The following is a 23,048-nucleotide window of genomic DNA, read 5'->3' as shown; positions in this document are numbered from 1 at the left end:
AATATTGATTTCGAGACAGGGCCAGAAACAGAACATGTGTGGCAGCGGACACAGGCTAGGTCAAGGTTTGGGTCAATTTAAGCCAATCTGCATCTGGTCCAGTGTTTCCTATGTACAATTTTGCATTGAATTACACCATGCTCTGGAACCGAGAGAACAATGAACTCTAGCCAGAGCACGCCGCCAGGTTCGGTCCTCTATATCACAATCTATATCCTGGGACCAGACTGCTGTTAAGGTCGTCGACATGGCCCCCCGGCTCCAAAACTCTGCTATGAATGGTAGATACAGGTCTTCCTTATAAGGGTGCATATATTGATATTGTGCTTTTGAGCAACCTAAATCTGCATTATATCCCATTGCAGCATGTTATGTTGTCCATCCGTCCATCGTCTACCGCTTAATCAACTTAAGGGCCGCGGGGGGGCTGGAGCCAATCCCAGCTGACATTGGGCGAGAGGCGGGGTACACCCTGGACAGGTTACACACAGAGACGGACAACCATTCACTCTCACATTCACACCTCCGGTCAGTTTACCCAACCCCATTCTGCATGTCTTTGGACTGTAAGAGGGAGCCGGAGAACCCGGAGAGAAGCCACGCATACACGGGGAGAACATGCAAACTCCACACAGAAAGGCCCCTGGTTGGTTTGAACTCGAACCCAGAACCTTCTTGCTGTGAGGTGACAGCGCAAAAAGCTTTCTCGCAAGCAAAGAAAATGAGAAATGCTTTGTTGTCAGGAGAACATGCGCGTTCACTGTATATTTAATGTGGGCAGGATTGTTGTTGTTGTTGTTACTGATGACAGATGGTCAGACCAATCGATGGACCGACAGACAACACCATCAGGCTCGGCGGTGCAAATATAACGACATGGTGATAAAGCACGGAGTGTGTGGAGGGATGAAAGATTGAGGTAGAGCAGACTGAAACGTTGACAGGAGAGAAAGGGGCATGATGGGAAAGGGGCAGGAGGTGAGAGTGGGGGGAGGGGACTGATTGACGGTGTTTATGGCAGCGCAACAAGCTGGCACGTCCCCTTTTTTCTCTCCTCCACCCATCTGTTCATCAGGATTAATCGCAGAGAGGAGGAGAGAGGGAACGGTAGGAGGGCAAAGACTAGAGGAGAGGAGAAAATACCCATCACAAGCTACAATCACCGAATCCAAACCGCTTTTCAATGTCATCGTCTCACTGATATAAACTGTTGGGATGATGACTCTCTGTTAAAATCATGGATCATAAAGTGGAGTGCTCTCACGGAGCTATTCAGATGGCAATGATAGTAACGGAAGGTGGAGAGATTGTAGTGGTGTGTTATGTAATACTGCTCTGCAGCACATGCTCGCCTGCTCTAGTTACTAAGACATTGCTCCCAACTGACAAATATGTTTTATGGGTTTTCCACAAAGCAGATGCTGCATGCTGTGTATTACTGGCTAGTTGTCTGTGGGCACAATTACAATCCTTATATCCTCATATTTCCATTTGAATACTGAGCAGCATCAAATACAGTTTATGGGCGTCCCTGTGTGTAATTCTCACAATAATATTATAATAATAACATATTAAAGGGCATGTGCCCTATCCTTTGTCACTCTCTTCCAGGTCCTCTTATATTCATGGTGACAGTGACGCAATCAATACTTTCTGTATTTCTATCCAGACGTGCACGAAATACAAAATGAAACTGGATTATTTTCACAAAATGTATCAAATAGCATCTGATTCCCTCCTCTCCCAGTCTGTGTGTGTGGTGAAGTGTGTGTGTGTGTGTGTGTGTGTGTGTGTGTGTGTGTGTTTAGCAGCAGGTGATGCCAGGTCATGTGGCTCCAAATTTTCCACTCATATTCAAAGTCCTCTGTCTGAAAACAAATGCGGGGTATGCCCTGTCACCTCTCTGGGTGTGGACATATTGCAACTTTCAGATTTACGATTTTATTATTTGCACAAAATACATAACTTTTCACAGCACGTTGGCTAAATTAGCAGGTCTAGCAGGTCTCCGGTTTGTGTCCATTTATTTTTGCAGGTTTCCACGTCAACTTCTACAATGGTACTGATCTTTGTCACTGTGCGGCAGCAATGACACACCTCACAGATGAATGTCATTTCGAATTTGGTCGATCAGCTTGTCCCTACTGTTCATCTGTACGTTGCATCTTTCATATGTCTGGCTTTAGTTTAGCAGGACGTGCGCAACAGACGCTCCAAAGTGATACAGGATGCGCAAAAAAAAAAAAAAGCATAATTAAAAGGAAGTGGTATCTCTGATCTAACAGAGCCTAACCTAGACAACAACCACACAGAGGTCACAACTGTCCTATCCGTCCAGCTGTCTTACTGCTGGTGAGTGTACAGCACATGCTGCAGACAGAAGGAGGACACAGCTAAGGCTGCAAAGGGCAAAAGGCAGTAACTTCCAGCTCTGAGTCACACCACAACACTCAGCACTTTTCATCCACGCTGACTGACCTTTCATTATTTGAAGTACAGCCAAGCTTCTAAGATTCACAAAAGGGGGCCCTTTCAAGTATCGTTCCAAACACCGGGATGTATTTAATAAAGACCATTTCAGTGCATAACTGAATCCAAGCAGTGCCGAGTGTTGGGTGCACATACATCACTGAGACAGTGCGAACACTGTAATGCAACACAAAAGGTCCCACATGATATCATCTAAAAAATTATAATATTGTGTGGACGCAACTAAATTACCGCATTGCTCATATTCAGAACCTTTTACCGTTCGCACATCAGTTACAAATAGCAACTGTGAAATAATGGTTCAATTGTAAAGCAGACACAGAACATTCATTAGCAATCTTTCACTTACCAGTGACGATTTGACTTGAGCCACCGTTTTTGTCTTCAGAATGTTCTTCAAACCTGCACCGGGGGGAGAAGAACATTAGCATTAGAACATTAGTGGGGCTGTTTTCAATAGACTAAACAATTTCCATGTGCCTATAAAGGGGTTTGGGATGAAAGTGTTCACCAGAAAGAAATTTCTAAACAACATTAATGCAATGTAATGTAGCAATGATGTTTTTGTTTACAACTCATTTGGCAAAGAAGCCCATTTGGCCAAGGGCCGCACGGCTTTCATTTCCGATCGGTGTCTTCCCATCACGCAGTCAACATCAAGTCAGTCAGAACGTGGGTGGAGATAAATTATATTTATTCTTCATCTGACTGGTGGTGCTACATATTTTAAATTGGTAACAGAGAATTGAAGTGATTGATATAAAATATTAAACTATTCTCATGAAAGTAGATCAATACAGTAAACAAAATATACGTGACAAAGGGACATAATCAGCCCTCAGAGCTAATAGACATCAATTCATTCATCATATCAACCCAGTGACACACACACACACACACACACACACACACACACTGCGGCATGAATACATGGGCACATCTTACTAAGTCTCCAGGGAAAATGCAGTAAATTAACGTGTCTTGCTGAACACCAGGCCTTCAATCAATAACCAAAATGTCTCCAGTCACTTTTATTACTTCTACCTCCGGCGGGGGACACACACAAATGAAAGGTTACCCACGAACGCCCCCGACCCTCCACCCCTCCACCCAGTAGACGGGCTTCCCTTCGTGTCCGTGAATGCATTATCATAATCTCCAGAGAGAGATGCTCCATCCATTCATCTTACATTAGCAAAACAAATGTGACGGACAAAGGAACGCCGGCCCATTTAGACGTGCAGCCATTAAAGCTGTAGTTGGCTCAGAGGAGAAAGACAGTGGAATCGTGTGAGTAGCCATTAATAAGTCGAGGTCGAGCTGTTTGAACTCACTGGGTAGAGTCAAAGATGAGAGGGGGGGGGGGGGTCTTTCCATTGAACTCCCCGCAATGACGTGGGTGAGTACTGTTACAGAGAGAGAGAGAGAGAGAGAAAGATTGGAGGAATGCCCAACCCAATCCCAAGCTGCGACCCGTTACCGTGGAAACAGCATGATGTAGAAAGAGAGCGTCAAAGACAGAAGGGGAAGGCTGATATTTGCCAAGTCAAGTTTACCTGAATTGAAGACAACTGAAATGAAGAGTTGCCGTAGAGTGAACCGTAGACTGATCTGGTCTGAAACACGCTGAGCTGAGAACAGAGAGGGCAGAGGCAGATGAGGGGAAGTAAAAAAGAGAGAGGGAGATGTTAATGAATGGAGGCTGAAACGCAAAGCTCCAGCAGGAGAGGCAGAGCGAGGATGATGGGAGAAAGAGTGTGTGTGTGTGTGTGTGTGTGTGTGAGAGAGAGAACACATGAAAAAATGAACGGCGAGTGGGGACGAGAAACATGCATTATTAACAGGCGAATCTAAAAGCGCTTCATCATCACGGCGCAAGAGGAGGGGGGGTGGAGCAGAAAAAGGAAAGAGAAGAGGAGAGCCTGGAGGTGGCAGAGGAGAAAAGCTAGAAGGGCTGACCCCAAACTCCAGCACGTTACCATGGAGACGAAGTAGGAGAGAGAGACCTGGATCCCATACATCAACGGAGAATGCCATTTCCTTTAAAAGGACTGGTTTGACATTTTGGTGGAAATACGCTTATTTGCTATCACGCCAAACCTCTGATGAAAAGATTATCCCCCCCATTAGCCCGGACAAGTTTAGATCAACGTAAAAGTGCTTTCTGTACAAAGATTCAAGTTTGAAAGTTGAAATTTTCCGTCTTTATTAAAGGGTTATGTGCTAATGGGGAAAACATAAGACATAGTTGTTTTTTTGAAAGAACAATAAGGTCAATTGCTAACAGGCTGCTGCCTGAATTGATATTTGATAGATATTATAGTGGCTATCAACCTTCTTTTCTCATTCACATTAAGTAAGCGAAAACCGACATTTGAAAAATATTGAACAGTTTGCGGAAAATCGAATAAATCCAATTTAAGATAATGTGCTGTTTTTAACTAAATGGTGCCACTTGAAATCATCCAGACTCACTCTGGTCTGCCACGCATGGTCTCATTATATACTATATTCAAAGAATACCAGTCATTCTTCTCTACCTCACATGATATATGGTTGAAAATAGGCAGTTTTTCTGTTTTCTTTTTCCAAATATCAGCTGCAAACTACAGAAGCCGCATCATCTTTGCCCCAATGGCCGACAAATAGGTCAAAAGAAGGGGAACGGCATCGACGTTCACGGCGACACACAAAACATCGTGCAACGCAAACGTGTGGTAGTCTGCCACCTTTCTGAAATCTGTTGGAAAATCCACCAGCGAGCCAAGTGTTCAACCACTGGGCTTAATTCATTTTGATGTATTAGAATTCAAACCATGCATGAAACCTATTGATTCCAACACACTGCCTTTGTTTCGGACAATGGCGATGGCATCATTTGGTGACCTGACAAGAACTGTCTGTTTCAGAGTCCCGCTCTATATATTATTGGGAAAAATAATGGATTTTTAAAGAAGCCGGTCTTATTGCAGCAATAGATTTGAACAGTTCACATCACAAGTCTCTCTAACACAACAGAAGGAACGTGACGCTCTGGAGACGAAGGCCTGCACTTCTCCGGCTGCCAACTACTGTGGGATCACCGTCCGACCACTGAAGGCGTTCGTCCCAAAGCCTGGTGCCACCTCCTCTTGATTTACTATCTAGCTCATGTTTCAATTAGCCGCCCGAGCTTATGGATCCACTGGGAACCAGCACACTGCATGTGTCTGAATGTTTCGGTGTGTGAAGAGCGTAGGGGGAGTGGCAGGCAGACTATGATAGAAAAACTGACCCCAGGCATGAATAGAAATGTGGGTGCACTTGTGTGTGTGTGTGTGTGTGTGTGCGGTGTGCAATAATCCCTTGAGACTGAGGCGCCCCAGCAATCAGCGGCAGTAGCAGCTGCATGAAAAACACACTTAACACAAACGCACACACACACTTTGGCCCCCACATCCCGGTCCACCCTCATCTGATTCCTACAAAATCTTACCGCATACACAAACATGATGGCAAATTAACCCATATGTCAGCTTCCACATTAGCGGGTTGAACAAATCCTCACAAACGCACACGCACACGCACACGCACACACACACACACACACAAGATCAGACATCACCTTGAATGTGGGTTGAAAAGGACATTATTGACAAAAAAACCCGAAAAAATGTAATTAACAAGTTGCCTGATGATCATGTTGAGAACAGCATGCTGTGGCCACACGGAGCGGCCAAAGCTACAGAGTCAAGTCCCAACATTTAAACGCCTTTCAAATAAATAATATTAAGAGTATTATGACTGAAGTATTGGTATTAAACTATCAAAAACCCCCGATGTATGAATTTATAATAAATATCAATGTCACGCATGAGTCAACGTAGAAAACAAACCGGGCTTTTTTTTTGTATTGCAGAACTATACATAATACACAAGTGTTTGTGCTGTCTATCTGCTTTGGTGGTTTTTACTGCCATCACCGAGGGGAAGTTGCTTTTAGACGGTTACGTGTCCCGGCTGGAGCCGTGCACTCCTTCACAACAACTAGCAGGTGTTAACCGTCAATAATTCATCCGCCCAATCTCTCCCGCTCATAACGGAGAAAATGGTCTCGAGGTGCCTTTTCGCTCGCAGCCCAGACTGTTCCGACTGAGGTCTGACTCTCTCCCTTTGGGAGAACACCTTCTGACTCCCAGACAGTAGTTGCCCCGGGCAGCGCAAACGGCAGGCAACGCGACACAAAAGCAACACTCGTGCAAAATGTTTCCCCGGGAAGAAATGCGGGAGATCGGCAAACACCTCCACAAAGGGACGCGCACAGCCGGTAAGCGTTCGAAGTAGAACCAAATAAGATTGGTTTTGCAGCGCCTTATTGCTGAGCAGCGTGGTGTAAAATCCAACTGTCTGATGCGTATCCACAGTGAGGAGATGGAGACAGTAACACCTGGACATTAACAACTGTCTGTCGGAGCCTGGGGGTTGTTTTTTCCGTCAAGTATCAGACGTACCATCTGTGTGTCAAGGGATTTTTGTGCGGAGGGGGGGGGGGGGCGGCCTTAGGGTTATTTATCACTGTGTGTGTGTGTGTGTGTGTGTGTGTGTGTGCCCATGTTCATCCGTCTAAATGTTCCTATAGCCACCGAAAATGACAAATGGCCTCATTAAGACAGTTGCCAGGTCGGGTTTATTGCACCGTGTCATATAGATACAAATGCCATTACAAAATCCCTTGGTGTGCAGACATAAAAAATAAATAAATAAAAAAAACTGTTTTGCATTTCCTGGTCTTTGCACACAACGAGACAGTAAGTCGTATTTTAAAAGTACAAAGGGAATCTCTGAGAACTTTTAGGGGGCTGAAAACACAGACTAGAAAATTCAACTGCAGTCACTCAAGTTCCAGTTCTGTTCCCTCGAGTCCTTGAAATCAAGTCCTTGAGTACCTCAAAACATCCCCGGGTTCCTGGAAAGGTCACTGACAAAAGGGGGACCATCTCACTGGCCTTCAACTGCCCTCGTGCGCCGGTACACTCACTGGTTCACACAGTCTTGACTGAACGGCGAAAAACGTACACTGAAAAATGGCCCAAGCTTTTTGCAGCATTTACAAACTGCTTTTGAAGTCTCCACTGAGCAGTTCAAACCCCTGCATTCCCTTTTAATGTTTGTGTGTGTTAGAGACGGAGATTGTGGGGGGGGGGGGTTGGTTACCATGGCAATTTCGAAGGTTGTTTTTTCACCAGTCTCTGAACATCCTTCAGATGACAGGCAACAAACACAGTCTAGTCCCAGTCAAATAAAAAAAAAAGAGCAGTGAGTGAGAGCCTGTTTTAATCAAAGAGATTTACTGCCTCCCCAAAGTTAGGTTTTTCTTCCCACCAGAGGTTAAAGGGACAATTCTCCCAAACCCTGCTGTTCCCACTCCTCCACCATACACAGTGCGCACAATGGAGTCATCAAGGATGTCACACAGATGCGCGCAGAGACGGTAAGAGCCGGAGAGAGATTTGCACCGAGATTAAAGAACAGTAGGAAGTGGCATTCCTCTGCACCTGATCCTCGTGCCGCGGGATCCGTGGCTGACTTTTCTACAACTGACGGGGACGGGGGTATTGTGAGGGTTCTCTGGGGGATGGATCCAATCATCAGACTCATTTTACAGAGTGGGCTCGTGAAAGAGAGCGAGGGGGAACATGAGAATGACAGCATACAGCAGGAGAGAGGGAGGTCTGGAGGAACACGATGGCGGAATGCAATGTGGAGAAAAGCTGATTGTGGCCGTTTGGCCGCCATCAATGCAGATGGAATACTTCGCCATATGATGCTCGGCTCCATTAAATGAGTCACAGTGAGAGGGAGAGAGTTTGATCTCTATGTTAATGCAGGATTTGCGCCGGCTGTGCAGGGAGATGACTCCCAAGGATACGCTGGGGGGGCCTTGGAAACCGCAATAAACTCAAACATGCACTCAGATACAACAAAGACCTGTCCAACGTACGGTTCCTGCATGACTTCCTTCTCAGATCACAGTCCCATGCACCGAAGCACGAGAGACGTTCCGATACCAAAAATATAAAAAAAATATGGCAAATATACAATTAAAAAAATAGAAGAAAAAACTAGAATACTATGGTATTTCAGTAGCTATCTACAACTGCTTCATCCAATCTGGATCAGTGTTAGTAGACTGTGGGTTGCGTATGCGTTTGGCAGGCTTTCTGTTTGAACTGCTGACGCAGAGAAGATTGGTGAAATGAAAGGAAAGGAAAACCCTTCCGTAGAGACCTTATGGCACTTATTTTACCAACAAACGCAATGTTATGTCAGTGGAAACATATACCGGGAATGCATGGGGGGAAGTGAACCCAACGCTAATTATTCCTTCATTACGAGACGCCTATCGCGGCAACTGACCTCTGGGGCATTGAGCAACAAGCGGCAAACAACCAGGCATCGCTTGAGAAGAAGAGGAGAGAAAAAGGAGGCAAGCATTCTACAATAAAAAAAAAAACTGCCTTTCACCTTTTCCACATATTTAGGTGCCGGGAGTCCAGCAGGACGACGTCCAGGGCGACTGGCCGTCACTGAACAAGCTGAGAAGGGCCCGCCACGCCAGCACCCCGGAGACCACCTCGTCGAAAGGGAACGAGACAAAGGGAAGGCGAGGGGGAAAGACAAAGATGGAGACGGATGAAGACGAACTCAATGCGAGGAGGGCAATGAGAAAACGGAGGAAGTGGAAATGAGAGTGCGAGGAACAAAAAAAGGGGGCTGTTGACCATGGAGGGCAAACAGCGGAGCGCAGAGACCCATAGGACGCCCCGGAGACGTCTAATATTGACCGCATATCTTCCACCTAACGGAGGAGGAGCGGAGGATCGAGGCCTCGCAATGCAAGTAGCGTGGCCGCGGAGAGGGATTTCTCCATGTGATCTGATTAATGTAGGACTCCTCACTTTGCTCTCAGGCTCAAAGCTGCGGTGAGCACGCGAAGAGCAAACACAAAAGGCTGCTCGGAACACGGCACGGCAGCTTCCCGCGACGGTGACGTGCAGACGCCAGATCGTAGCTTTAACATACTGACAAAAGACCGCACATCCTTCTTTTACCCCTCCTCTGCCTTTTCTCACACCGCGCAAACAAAGCACCTCGCAGCTGTGTAATTGGTGTATCCATCGCGGGCCAGAGGAAGATCTTTGAGGCAAGATCAGAAACTGGAAATGAGCAGGAGACGACGTGACTGAATTTGCTATTTTTAGACGAATATCAAGGAACGCGCAGACTGATGTTTCATCCCGCTTTCCGTTTGCGAGCCCTCCCTCAGGGTCCCTGTGCATAAACGCTATGTGGGTATGGATCAGATCAGATTTAATGGGAGACGTGTCGGCCCCCCCCCCGAATCCGGATTTTGATCAAATTTAATGAGGTCACCCCAAGGAGAGCCTCAGCCACTTGCGAGGAGAGGGACGGTTTTCATATAGCACACCTGCCAATCTTGATCCGTGTCTCTTCATACCAAGTATCTCATACTCACTACAAACAGATTTATGTTATTCAGATCTATTTTTAAATTAGTTTTTTCCCCGACAAAATACAGCCACACAGATAAACACGAGCTACTGTCGTCTTACATTAGACTCACAATTTCCCCATTCAAACTTCAGAGACGCCATTTAGCACCTTGGAAGAGTAAAAGTACAGTAGATCTTCGGAATATCCAACGCTGTCTTCTGAAATATATGCTCATACATACAAAAAATGTATATAGGATTGTCTGATTTGGCTAATCTGTCCGACTGAATACCCGACAAATCAGCCCAGCCTGACTTTATTGCATGGATTGAAATAAAAATACAATATTGCCATGAAACAGACATGCTCAATAAACTGCTAGAGTTGTCTACTCTGGCCTTATGCACCTTATCTAGGGAAACATTGTGTTCTTTGTTAAATGTCGTAAAAGTCAACGGAGACTCGGGAGCAGGATGACTTGCTCTTTCGGTGTTTGATCAAAAGGACCCATCATTTGGACTAATCAACCGCCCTCGACGTCCGTCCAGCGACTTCCGTGCAGTATGTCAACGTCAAACCTCGAAAAGATCGCGTTTAGAATATTTCCATCGATAGTACCAAGGTAAAAAAACAACAACAGCAACATTCGAAATGGGGGTGTGCAGGAGTGGAGTGAGATGTGATAAACTGACCGGCTGTGCGTGCCCGACTCAAAGTGGCTCATATCACTCCACTCCGGATTTCCACTGAATTGAAAGTGACAGCTCTGAAACGCGCACTTCACTGGACTGGCTCGACCTGACATCCGCAGTCCACGTCTGTATGAACTTGAGGCTACGAGCAGACAGAGCCGGACGCCGTCTGAACAGCAGCATTATGCACTGGGACGGGGCTCTCGTGTTGGCTGAATGAACGCTCTCGTGAGCTCTGCCTTTTTTTTGCATTTATACGCGCTCTATATTTGTCTATGGCCCTTGAGGTCAAACGAACACTCAGTAGCCCGTCGCACGGCTCTTCTCTTTTTGCCTCTGCGGCTCTCGACTTTCTTAATGCGGCTACATTCTGCGGGGCCGACAAAGGAAGCCTTAATGAAGCAACGGGGGCCGCGTGCAAATGTCCCCGAGGCCACGGCGCATCACGTGGCGGCCGTGATTCGCGGCCGTCACCTGAAGAGGAAAGAGCGCGGCCGGACTTCATTTGGAGGCTGCCGCGGTTCGGTAACGCTGCGACGTCGCCGCTGCTTCCTCGCTGCAGTGGGCAGGGTCGCCGTGGCGTGAGCTGAACACACATGTATCTATCGACACACTGATTCACACATGCACACACACACAACCTACTTCATTTGCTTCCCACCTTTGCCCTGATTTTCATGAAACAAATTCACAGTGAGTGCAGTCAAATGCGGCAGTCAAAACAAATCAGAGAAGCGTCAGCATCGCTCTGAAAGGCTCCGAGATCACAGGTTTGCTCATATCGCACTTGGACCGTTTTTAAAACCCTTTTGGATAAAAATGTCTTGCTCTCGCGCTAATTTGGTACATTTGTGACACCGTAGCTGACAGTCCATTGAGAGACTCTGTATGTGTGTGTGTGTGTGTGTGTGTGTGTGTGTGTCCCGATAACCTTATTATTTGACACCAATCTTGGAAATGAGGAGGACTGACTATACAGTATCCTTTGAAACCATCCACATGGCTTTTGGAGTGGAGCAAATCAATATTGCAAGTGCAGTTTCTTACACACCTCTGAGCATTACTGAAATCACTATATAGCCACATCTCTTCCTTTTTTCATCCCTGGCGGGTAGACTTCAGAAAATCACAATGTCTAAAGCTATAATCGGCCTGAACACTAGATCATCTCAAAGTGGTTTGATTCCAAGTGATATATGTGAAGGTCTCCCACGAAAAAGTATCACCCAAGCCCTGCACTTCCCTCTGAACTCAAAACTTTGGTTTGATGGCCTAAAAGAAGCGACTGGCGGATGAACACAGTGGATGGGGCACTTTCGGAGTCAGATATTTCTTTTAGGAGTTGATAGGATGTTTCTTTATATCCACTGGGTGTATCAGACAATGGTTTGCTGACACGTTTGCCATTCCAATCTTTGTAAAGTGGGAATATGTCGAGGTCGTCTTTGTTGTGTTGTCCCCAAATTACCCCAAAAAGTTATTTAAAGTAAGTTTACTACAACAAATGGCATGGTATATCTTCAACACGCTGTGTGGTGCTGTGGCAGTAAAAAGCAAGAGTGACCACCAGTGACATCCGTCTTGGCCGCCGTCAAAGTGTCACTTGTATGGCAATATTCAAACCCATTTAGGGTGATGAATACAAAAAAAGAAATTATTTCTCTAAGAATAATGCATCAACATTAAGTCCTTGGTATGACTGCAGCTCTTGGCATAGTTGCAGCATATGCACTCATTGGATAGTTTTTTGGGGTTTTTTTTTAACGATGCGATTGTCAAAAAACCTCAACCAAGCTCAATAACACAGGGAGGAAAACTTCACATTTAGATGTAAAGCAAGTCTCTGTAATGGAGCGGTATGTGCGTGTGTGTGCAATCTCTCATTGCACACACACATAAGCGAATTCTATTCACTGCAGCCCACAGGGTTCTTCTGCCTTGTTGGTCAGTGGTGCTGAGCTCGCGGCAAACAGCACGGGCCCAGCTGTAAAAGAGAGGCTATGGCCCGTCTCTATACAAAGGCCCCAGTCAGCGCTTTGGTACTCCAAAAACAGACGCCGTCTGAGCTAATGAGAGTACCTCGCAGCCAGAGCAGCGCAGGGTTTACATTGGGACAGTCTACAACTCCCATCTGTGCAAATGCCTCCGCTGTTATCCAGCATAATTCATTGTGGCCACCACAGAAGTACCAATTCATTGTTGATTAGAGTGAAACTCAGTCTTTTATCGTCTTACTCTGTGCATTTTGTTTGTTTCCGTCAGAGTCAAGAGATGATTTGGAGGAGGAGTTTGCAAAAAGGAAGGAGGTAGTTCTGTGTCTCTGTCTGAAAGCTGTCTGACAAAATGCTTCTCTGACCGCAGGGATTTGGGCCGACAAAGACAAACGGAATTAACCCACTCGACTCCATCCAGCTCGCGTTAATGAGCTTGTACGGGATCACACAGCTGTCCAAAAAAAACTGTGGTGGGGGGGGGGGGGGTGCGCTCTGCTTTCAGCATCGCCGATGCCCTAAGGGTCCCCTGCCCTAATCCCCGGGATCAATAATCTCTGTGTCAGTACAACCACCGTGAGCTGACACCTATGGATTAGATATACCTGATACACACTATCAATCAGTGGGTTAATGTGAACGCGGGTCTAGGTTGAGAAACACAAACATGATTGGGTAAATTCTACGACGCAACAAGGAAGTTGAAAGGGAACTGATGATGGAGAAGGATAGTACTGTACACTCCCCCCCCAATCATCCCAAATTCAACCCTGCGACATGCGGGATTGTGAGTGCAAGCGACAAGAGTTGCAAAGCACTCAATAATTCATCACTCGTAGTATTTTATGGCCCGGCTTTGATACATCAAAGCGGCGGGGTGGTGCTTCTAAAGGATGAAGAACCATGTTTTTCCAGATATGTGAGAGGGTCAATTATCCCCCCAAAAATGAATAATTTCTCATGGCTGACGGGACCCTCCAGTCAAACTGGCTGTATTGCTTGCGGCACGGCCTGTGTGGAGCGGATTAATAAGATGCATTATCTTAACCTTGATCTCACCCAACATCATGGACCTTGAGCCACGGCCAAAAATAATCTTGATTTTTAGATCAGAGTAATCAAAGTTCAAGGAAAACATGGGTTACGCCAGTGTCAGCGTCAGACTCGGGCCTGAATCCCCGTGAAATCACTTCACTCATTTAAAGAGAAATGTTACTTGTTGCCGATTTTTGCGCACGGAAACAAGATGAAGGAGACAGAGGTAAGAGAAGGATGGATTAACTCATTTCATAAGATTTCATGAGAGTAGGTTGGTCACCAAAAAAAAAAAAGATTTATTATTATTGATTCATATTCTAATGTAAGTCATACACACACACATCAGGTCGTTGGTCTCTGAGGAGAGGACGATAAAAGCCTGATGTATGGATCGAGAGATAATAAACAAACGGAGAGGCGGGCACGCACAAAATACATTAAATCATAAAAGTCACATGTGCCTTGCACTTGTAACGTGCATGACAATTACTGATATGTGTGTGTATATAAGGAAACTACACACATTCAAGGTGTAGGACAACACGGGAGAGAGAGTGCGAGTACTCATGATTGCTGACCGAACACGTTACGGCGCATGTGATCCAACAGCGCGGGCCACTCCCTCGCCTTGACACCTGATATAGCCTGTGTTACCTGGTCACGTGAGTGTGCACACAGAAGGAAACCACCGTGGGAAAAGCACGCGATACCGACTCCGGCAAACTTAATATTAATGGATCTTTTGTCGAGTGAATATCTGGCAGGTAATATATCACGCAGCCGAGCGGTAATGGATGACCGAGTGAATAGGTCACAGAGCGAAGGGGTTTCCTGTGCTTGAGAGAGGACAGGGTGACACAATAGCAGGTTTAAGATGCGTGTCACGTGACGCGGTGCATACATCGAGGCACACAGTCTCTAGTTGAACATGTCAGTTGAATATATGGAATAGACCAAAATGACACAAGCAGCCCAGAGGCAAGCAATTGCATCAAAACTAGCACAGAGGCAACGGAACAGTCGGTTCTTGTGGCAAGTGGGAAGCAATCGAGTGCTGGCTGGCACTGAGCTGGATAAAGGTTAAATGGGCTTTGTGAGTCATGGATCAGCGCGGAGAGTGGAGAAGGGATGGAGTGGGTTGCGGGTCAATATCAGCAGTGTGCGTACGCGGTGGGAAAATGCTGGGAGGACACCGACAGCTGGGAGAAGAAGAAGGAAAAACCTGGGCAAGCCGGCAGTGCAGAGCTGTGCACGGCCCCTCCAAGGCATGGAGGTGATTACCATTTAAAGAATGTGGATGCGCTCGAATGTCAAATTCGATCACGTCTTGGTTTCTCTCTCGTGTCCATAACATTTCACGAAAACATTTCCGGAACAATACTGTACGTTCTTCGTATCACGGGGTAACACACTCGAGACAATGCCGCGTAGAGCCACGAGAAGAGGAAAAAAAGAAAACAACTCTTCAGTTCAGTATGACTGTCTCGACAAAAGTATAGCTGCTGGCTCCCGGCCAAGTCATTAAATCGGTTAATTATCTGTGGCCTGTGGAGGAAGCTGTGATGGAAACGCTTCTATTATAAAGAGGGAAAAAAAGGTTAAGTAGAATATCTTTAGCAAGAGAGATCGTTAATTTTGCATCACGCATTTACGATATTAATTCAAGATTTGGACTCGCTGTTTTTAAGTTCCAGCTGTCCGCTGACTTTCCATCCAAAGAGATAATAGTGCTTAATAGTACAGTACGCATAATGATATATTAGTTTTGTTATTAATGCACAAATAGACATATGCTGTTTATCTTGATGAGACAGTTAAAATCCTTTTGAGCTGATCCGTAATCATCAAAAAGCTATAATATTTGACCATCTTTACATGTTTGAGGAATACGAGGTAGCCTCAGTCATTGTACTGTTGACAAGATAACTAATGTTCGTAGATCCTGTTCGTGATTTAGTTTTTTCTCATTCAAAATAGCGATTAGAAATGAAATGGCCCTAGATCACCTGGAGCATCATCCCTGTGTATCTAAGCAATCTGAGCAGGAACATCGGGTTCCATCTCTCTTTCCCAGCAGAACAGAGATCCGGCGAGCCGAGATAGCAGCTAATTTGTCCGAAAATGGCCAAATGGCTTTCTGTTCGTCCGTTTGATCCTGACAGGCCACAGAGAATGACTGAATGACAACAATCAACTCGACAAGAATGCAAGTGTCCATAACACGAGCTCTCCTCTAGCCGCCAAACTACAGAGGAGTGCTCCAGAGAGACACTGTTGAAGTGCGGTTGTTGTAATATCTCACCTCCAACTGCAATAAGCCTAAGTGCCCCAGACAAGATGAGTGAAGCAGCTCGGACAGGACATTGCAGAGTATGTGGCAGCCCCCCCCCCCCCCCCCCCCCCCGCCTCAAAAAAAAGCAACCCGCCAGCTCAGCGGTCTGAAGAGTGAAAGAGAGAGGAAGGACAGAGTGACAGGGCGCGGCTTTATCACTGATGTGAAACTCCGTCGACTTTCACGGGCCGACATCCAGGAGCGTCGAAGGATGCTGAGTAAGAGCAAACGGGGAATGACTTCGTCTTTAGGTCCCTGCAGCCTCGGTCAGCGTCGGGTCTGCGGACGTGAGGCACGTGCCGAAACATTTAGATTGGTTCTCTGTGCTGAAATTTGAAACTCTTTCAAAACCTTGTATTTGTTGCCATTTTCAGATATTATTCAGTAAAAAGAAAATGTCATTATCCACTAACCAGCCCTCCCCAAAGTACAGTAGGTAAGCTGATCTTCACTGTGCATAGCTAGAAAAAGAAAAAAAAAGGTCACTCAGTGAAATATCAATTTGCTATAAATTATAAGCAAATATTGATATTTTCCCCAAATGGTTGTAAAGCATTGTATTACAGTATATTAAAGTATCTTTTGCAGCTCAGTGTAATGTATTCTCCATGCAAGACTGATAAAATGTGAAATGTGTGTTGTGTAGTTAAACTAAAAAAACTAAAATGCTTTTGTATGTGTGTGTGTGTGTTACTAAAGGGGGAGGGGGGGGGGCTCCCATTTACCCCGCAGTGCACAGTGGGGACATGTGGATCAAGTGAAATTTAAAGTTGGAATAAACGGATTAACACGAGATTAACAAGGCAGATGTTACACATCTCAGCCGTCTTTCCAAGGCCCCGAAACATCTGCCTGTAATTGGTTCATCATCAGTCGGCAGACACATCTTTAGCTGACTGGTGAACATGCCCCTGCACTCCGTCCTTCCTCAATCTGCTCGCTGGACAGTTTATCTTCTTCTACGGAGGCATTCTTTCGGTTCAAGCAGAGGGCTCGCACTGCCGGAGACGCTTTTCCCACACCATACACACATATTGATGAAAAGCAGATGCACAATATAAAAAGGCCCCTGTGCAACTGGGGTCATGTGCGTCAAGTACTTTTTTTCCCTACAAATGTTACCCATATACTCCTTAGCAATGAATACACTACATAAAGTGGCAGTGAGGCCAACTAAACAGATTAAAAAAGCCACGTATGATTCCACACAGCACAAATCATGCGTGGAGGCACTGAGATAAATTTCCCATCAAACTAATCTCTCCTCCCGGCTGCGGGTCAAAAAAGAAAATGTACTTTGTGAGAGAAGAAGCAATTTCTCCACAGCAGCAAATAAAGTTTACCAAAAAAATGCTGACAGGTTCAATTATGGGCAAGTAAAACCATCTTCAATCATCAGTGTTTAGGCTCGTTGGTCCACACCCATCATGTGATAGCGGCGCCTTGAACCGATTGGATGCTCGGTGTGATAAGAGGACTTCTTTGATGGCTTCTTTGACCCAAATCCTCACTAATCATTTTAGAGCTGTGACAAAGATTCTGGCAGATGAGGGGGGGGGGGGGGATATTATTTTTAAGCCTCCTGTACAAAGAAGTAAGCTCCCACTGCTGAGATTTGAACATTCCTCCTTTGTTTCCCATGACGAAAAAGAGGATATACAGCATATTATGACCATGTGCGTGTTGATATGCTTCTACACGTGTTCAAAGCCTCATCCTTCCTGTCAAATCCTTTGCCGAGGCTGTGAAGCTGTGCAGCACTGACAATGCACACTCGGGCAAATGCAACTGCAGTGAAGACAAGTAGTCCTTTCCCTTTCCCACTCTTCTCTTGTCTTCTGTCCTTCCACGCCGTACTGTTTCCTGTCCCACCTTCCCCGTTCTATCCTTCCCCTCCCCTTCCCTTCGTTTCTTTCCTCTTAATCTTCCCTTGCTCTTCTTAGTCCCTTATCCCTCCTCATCCCCTTCCTTTTCCATTGTCTCACCTTAACCCACTCCTTTCCTTTCCTTGCCCGACTCTACTCAGTCCCTCTTTTCTTGTCTCCTTTCCTTCCCCCTATCCTTCTACTCCTTTCTTTTGTTTCCTCTATTTTGCGTCCTTTCCTCAAATAATGGAAATAGTGATGGACTATTCAGTTGTCCACTAAAATGTCCAACGTGTGCTCATTCATAGTGAACTTAAATACAGAATCAGGTGGCTCTGATGTAGAAAAGCACCAGGATGATATGATATGCCAGAGATTAAACTGTCTTGCTGAAATCAAAGCTGTGGGACTAACACAAGACTTCTTATAGCCCTTCATTGTGCAAAACAATAGGCCCTTCACATCTTCCAGTGGTAAGATCATCTTTCCAAAAAAAAGAGAGAGAGAGAGAGAGAGAGAGAGGTGGAAAGAAAACACAACAAAAAAGCATCTGCCTCCTTTGGAAGGCAGGTAGAACAACAGCATCTGCTCGCTCAGAAATCCACCAACTGCAGCCTCGGCTTTAACTCCCCCCAATTTTTCCAATTCATCAATCTTCAGCCAGCCGTGCAAATTCAATGTGTCCCGGAACCGTCATGACGACGACAGCCAATGTCCAGCTGTGGGTACAGTAATGGTGCTGATGCGGTCAAACCAAAGCACGATGTTTTCACTGCGGTCTCATGGATGTGAGGCAGGAGTTTATATGTTTATATATGACTTCATTAACTCATGCACCTGCATATGCTGGTGGTTAAATATGTAGAGAGTGAGCTTATCGATCTCTGGGGAGGCGTCTAAAAAAAAAAAAGGAGCATTGTTTCCTTGTTGTGGCAGAGCCTGAAGCGGAGCAGGGATTGACAATCCAAACCATAACTATGCAGTATATGAAACCATATTAAATGCACAAGTATATGCATAAAAAAAAAGTATAATAGCAGCTGCACAAACACATTTTCTCACATTTTGGATTGCTACAGTCAAACATCAGCAGGATATTGATAATATTTTTAGAAATGCTGATATTGGCAATCTTCATTTATTTACAGCAGCTATTTTTTTGTTGTCAATTTTTGGGGGGTTTTTAAAGTCACTACATTTAAATGTACGTGTTATTTTTCAGACCAGTCAAAGGAGTCAACAGGACTGTTCCACTGCAAAACGATGCAATCCCACATAAAAAGTTAAAGAGGCTCACAGGTCATATAGTTTCAATCTGAGGAACTGACCTCAACCCTGATCCCCCGAGCCGCACTCGTCTCTAAAACCGTGTCGTCACTCGAGGCGACAGCGGGCAGTGGGAGAATGCACCTAGAAACGTGCCATGAGCGCAGTCACCTGACTCGAGTCTAATGGGCCGTGGATAAGTGGGAGCGCGGGGGAGAGTGACGATGACGCCGCATCTGCCGAGAGTAATGGCTCTGCGCTGCCACGTCTGCGGAGTTGTCACGGGAGACTCCGGGTCCCTGTCTCATGACGTCTCAGGGGGGCAGAACCTGCAACAGCAGTTGTGTTGCTGAACACACACACACACACACACACACACACACAGGCAGCACCTGCCATGCCATGACATATCACGGGGTTACGTGGTGGCAAATGATTGCTTTTCAGATTAAGAGCCCAAACAAAATCTAAATAGACGGTGGCTCTGACACTTGAGAAATGATCACTTTAACAAGCCAAATGTTCCTTCCATCCATTGTCTACCGCTTTATCCATTTGAGGGTCACGGGGGGGGGGGGGGGGGGGGGGGGGCTGGAGCCAATCCCAGCTAACATTGGGCGAGAGGCGGGGTTCACCCTGGACAGGTCACATACAGAGACAAACAACCGTTCACTCTCACACTCACACCTTCGGTCAATTTTAGAGTCTCCAATGAGCCTAACCGCATTCTGCATGTCTTTGGACTGTGGGAGGAAGCCGGAGAACCCGGAGAGAAGCCACGCACACACGGGGTCGAACATGCAAACTCCACACAGAAAGGCCCCTGGTTGGTTTGAACCGGGATTCGAACCCAGAACCTTCTTGCTGTGAGGTGACAGCGATGACCACTACACAGCCCACGAGCCAAATGTTGAGCATTTTAAATGTGCAGAAAGATAATTTTTCTTACCACGATATATTATGATAAGAGTCAATGATACAATCCGAGGCAGACATTTGGGTTTTGAGTAGGAACAGCACAGGTTTAACCAATTAGATTGACTGAAAGGAGTGAACATTTAAGTTAATTGTTTTCAACTGTGCTTTCCCTCACGGTGATGACGAGTCAAACGGCCTGTGCTGCATACTTCTGAATCCTTCCGGTAAATGTGAAGGTATGTCAGCCTTCGTTGTGCTCGCGTGAAACCTATCTTACTGTAAGTTTCTTTTGACGTCTCAGCATCACGTGTTGTTTTTCCTGCGGAGTGCGATCGGCAGAGGGAGCAGACGTGGCAGCCGGCAGCCTCGGCAGCCGCAGGTTGAAAGTTTTCTCAGAGAGGGAAAAAAGATAGGAAACCGGCGGGACGGCCGCCTGCTGCCTCGTCCCGCCGCTTGCTGTGCTCCTGAACGCTGAAGAGAGCGCCCGCCTGGAAGTTTTCGAAATGTGAGTCAACAGGCTGATGTTGGCGGCTGATTAAATTTATCTCACCGTTACGGAGGTGCCCTGTGTTATTTAGACACCAAAGAGTTAAATGACACTGGAGTCGCATCTAGACCGACTAAGGGAATTTACATGCAATATATGCAACAAGACCATTGAACGCTTAATAATGTAGGGGCATATTTTCATGATGTATACAGTGGTTGAGGGTCAGATTGAAGATCACCACATCAGTTCCGTGAACCATATTGTGTTAGAACAACAGCAGATGTTGACTGCAAATATTAGCACTGCTTAAAGCAACAGTGATTCTTCTGCTACTGACTGGTGACATACTGTGTACTGCGCACAATATTACAAGGCATGTGTCACAGTCATATGTATCGCCATGCAACTCAATAACATGTGGGCCCCAATTGGAAATAGACTTGGGGCCACCCATAAAGCCAATGGGTTATCAATTCTGTATCACTGAGCTGCACAGGACAACTCTGCATACATCATCTCATTGAAATTAGATAGTGGAATTGTAGGACCGCCTATATTCACACACACACACACACACACACACACACACACACACACACACACACACACACACACACACACACACACACACACACACACACACACACACACACACACACACAGACTGTCAATCAACATCACGCCATACTGTAGCTATTATCCTATCAACCACCTGTTTTTTTCCCCATCAACTCGGTATCACGTCCATATTGGCATGCATTAATAAAGCTTCATAAAACGCTATAATTTTGTCCAAAATGTGCAAAATAGTCCCCATCACTATCATACGACAAGGGAAAGCGGGAAATCTTCACCTTACAGCTGCAAAACCGAGAGAAAACGTGGCACATTTGCTTCAGAAATTACAGAAATGTCCGATTTGTTGTTGGAGTGACCAATCAATCAATCAATCGTCTTCGCTCTTGACTGCAAATGGTGTGACTATGAGGCATATGATTCCTTTACAATTTGGATTTGAAATGACGATTTTGAACAATATGTAGTATAAATAATACTACATAAGATCATGTCTTCTTTGATTGAAAGCGACCAATCCAAAAGCCAACATTTGCACACACGATATTATTTCCCCTCAGCTCCAAACAGCTGTAGAGGATGTGGCAACAATTTTATTCCATGGAAGAATTACTGAGAAAAATGTCGATCAATAATATAGAATACCGCCCCCCCCCCCCCCCCCCCCCCCCTTGATCAATAGACACCTGCTGACTATGGCCTATCTCTGAATTTAATATCTGAAAACAAGGCCCCTAATGGCCGCAAGTCAAAAAATACATAAAATAACACTTGAGAGGAGCTGAGCTCCAGCTGGCAGCATCACCGGCGGACACGGAACAATCCTCCCCAGGCTGAGGGCCTGCCTGCACCGGCCGGCACCAGCGACAATGAACGCTGCTGATGATGCTGCTGCTGCTGCAACCGTCGCCGAATAAATCCAATCCAACACAACAAGGGGCCGATCAACACATTGCCTTCCCTCGGGTTGCTTTCACGGTTGCTCCTCGCGATGCAGTGCGGTGGTGGGAGCACGGGCTTGCAGTGGTTCGATGCTCAGCTCAATCGAAAAATTAAATTAAAAAAATGAAAAATAATAATAACACGACAATCGGCGTCAAGCGCCACCATATTGCTATTCCATCTGCACCTGCTCGTCCCGGTCAACCAGCATCACCGGGATGCGGTGGGAAATGGAAAAAAAACAAAAAAAAAAGACACATGCACTGCACCATTATTGTGAAGCCACATCAGATCATACTGAAGATTTTTAAAAAAAAAGAAAAAGAAAAATTGTAATCAGCATCTTTAACAAAAAGAAGATATAGAGAGAGGCATGTTCCAACTCACCGTCTGCAAACCGGCTCCTGCTTCCTCCCCCAGCAGCTGGATGTGTATGTGCGCGTGTGTGTGAGTTGATGCTGTAGAATATGAGATGTGTGTATATGTATATGTGTGTGTGTGTGTGTGTGTGTGTCCGTCCCCCTCAGCCGCTGCAGCAGCAAGCTGTGGTCCACACGGATCCTCCGCTCTCCTCCTCGCCAGCTCCCCCGCCGCTGTCAGAACCGGCAGCGGACAAAGATCGTCTATGTGCTCCCGAGCGGAGCGCACACTCGCCGTCATCCCCCGGGCTCTGCGATCTCGGGGCGTCGTTAAGCCTGCGCATGCGCGGGGCTTAATGCCCTGATGCCTGTATGCATGTAGCATTAATGCATGTGGCTGTTTGGAGCGAACACCATGAAAATATAGTTTCCATTAATAAACCCGAAACGACTCTGGTGTCTACTCTGGTCTCTCTGCATTTATCAAATATTAACTAGTTTCTTTCAGATTAGCAATGTCAAAGAGATGTACAACAATCCAAAATTCTAATTCCTTGCATGTGAAAACCAACACGGCAATAAACTCGGATTCAGA

At 45.9% G+C, this 23,048-nt stretch overlaps 1 protein-coding gene across 17 annotated transcripts in view; it reads right to left on the bottom strand.

Annotated features, from left to right (window-relative positions):
• Positions 1-22,817, bottom strand: part of nrcama (neuronal cell adhesion molecule a) — a 50,542-nt gene extending 27,725 nt beyond the window's left edge. For 5 of the 17 annotated variants that reach the window (XM_035609528.2, XM_035609578.2, XM_035609570.2 and 2 more), the window contains exons 1-2: positions 22,482-22,812; positions 2,840-2,892 (exon numbers count right to left, since the gene is read on the bottom strand). The gene's annotated coding sequence lies outside the window, so the exon portion shown is untranslated. Of the gene's footprint in view, positions 1-2,839; positions 2,893-3,824; positions 3,897-4,046; positions 4,122-22,481 lie in introns of all 17 variants that reach the window. The other 12 variants (XM_035609638.2, XM_035609619.2, XM_035609646.2 and 9 more) reach the window with 9 other exon arrangements.
• Between the last annotated feature and the right edge of the window lie 231 nt (positions 22,818-23,048).

This window comes from Scophthalmus maximus, chromosome 12 (assembly GCF_022379125.1).
Source record: "Scophthalmus maximus strain ysfricsl-2021 chromosome 12, ASM2237912v1, whole genome shotgun sequence".
Lineage (NCBI taxonomy): Eukaryota > Metazoa > Chordata > Actinopteri > Pleuronectiformes > Scophthalmidae > Scophthalmus > Scophthalmus maximus.
The sequence above is the reverse complement of the archived record's forward strand: the minus strand, read 5'-3'. Positions and strand labels throughout refer to the sequence as shown.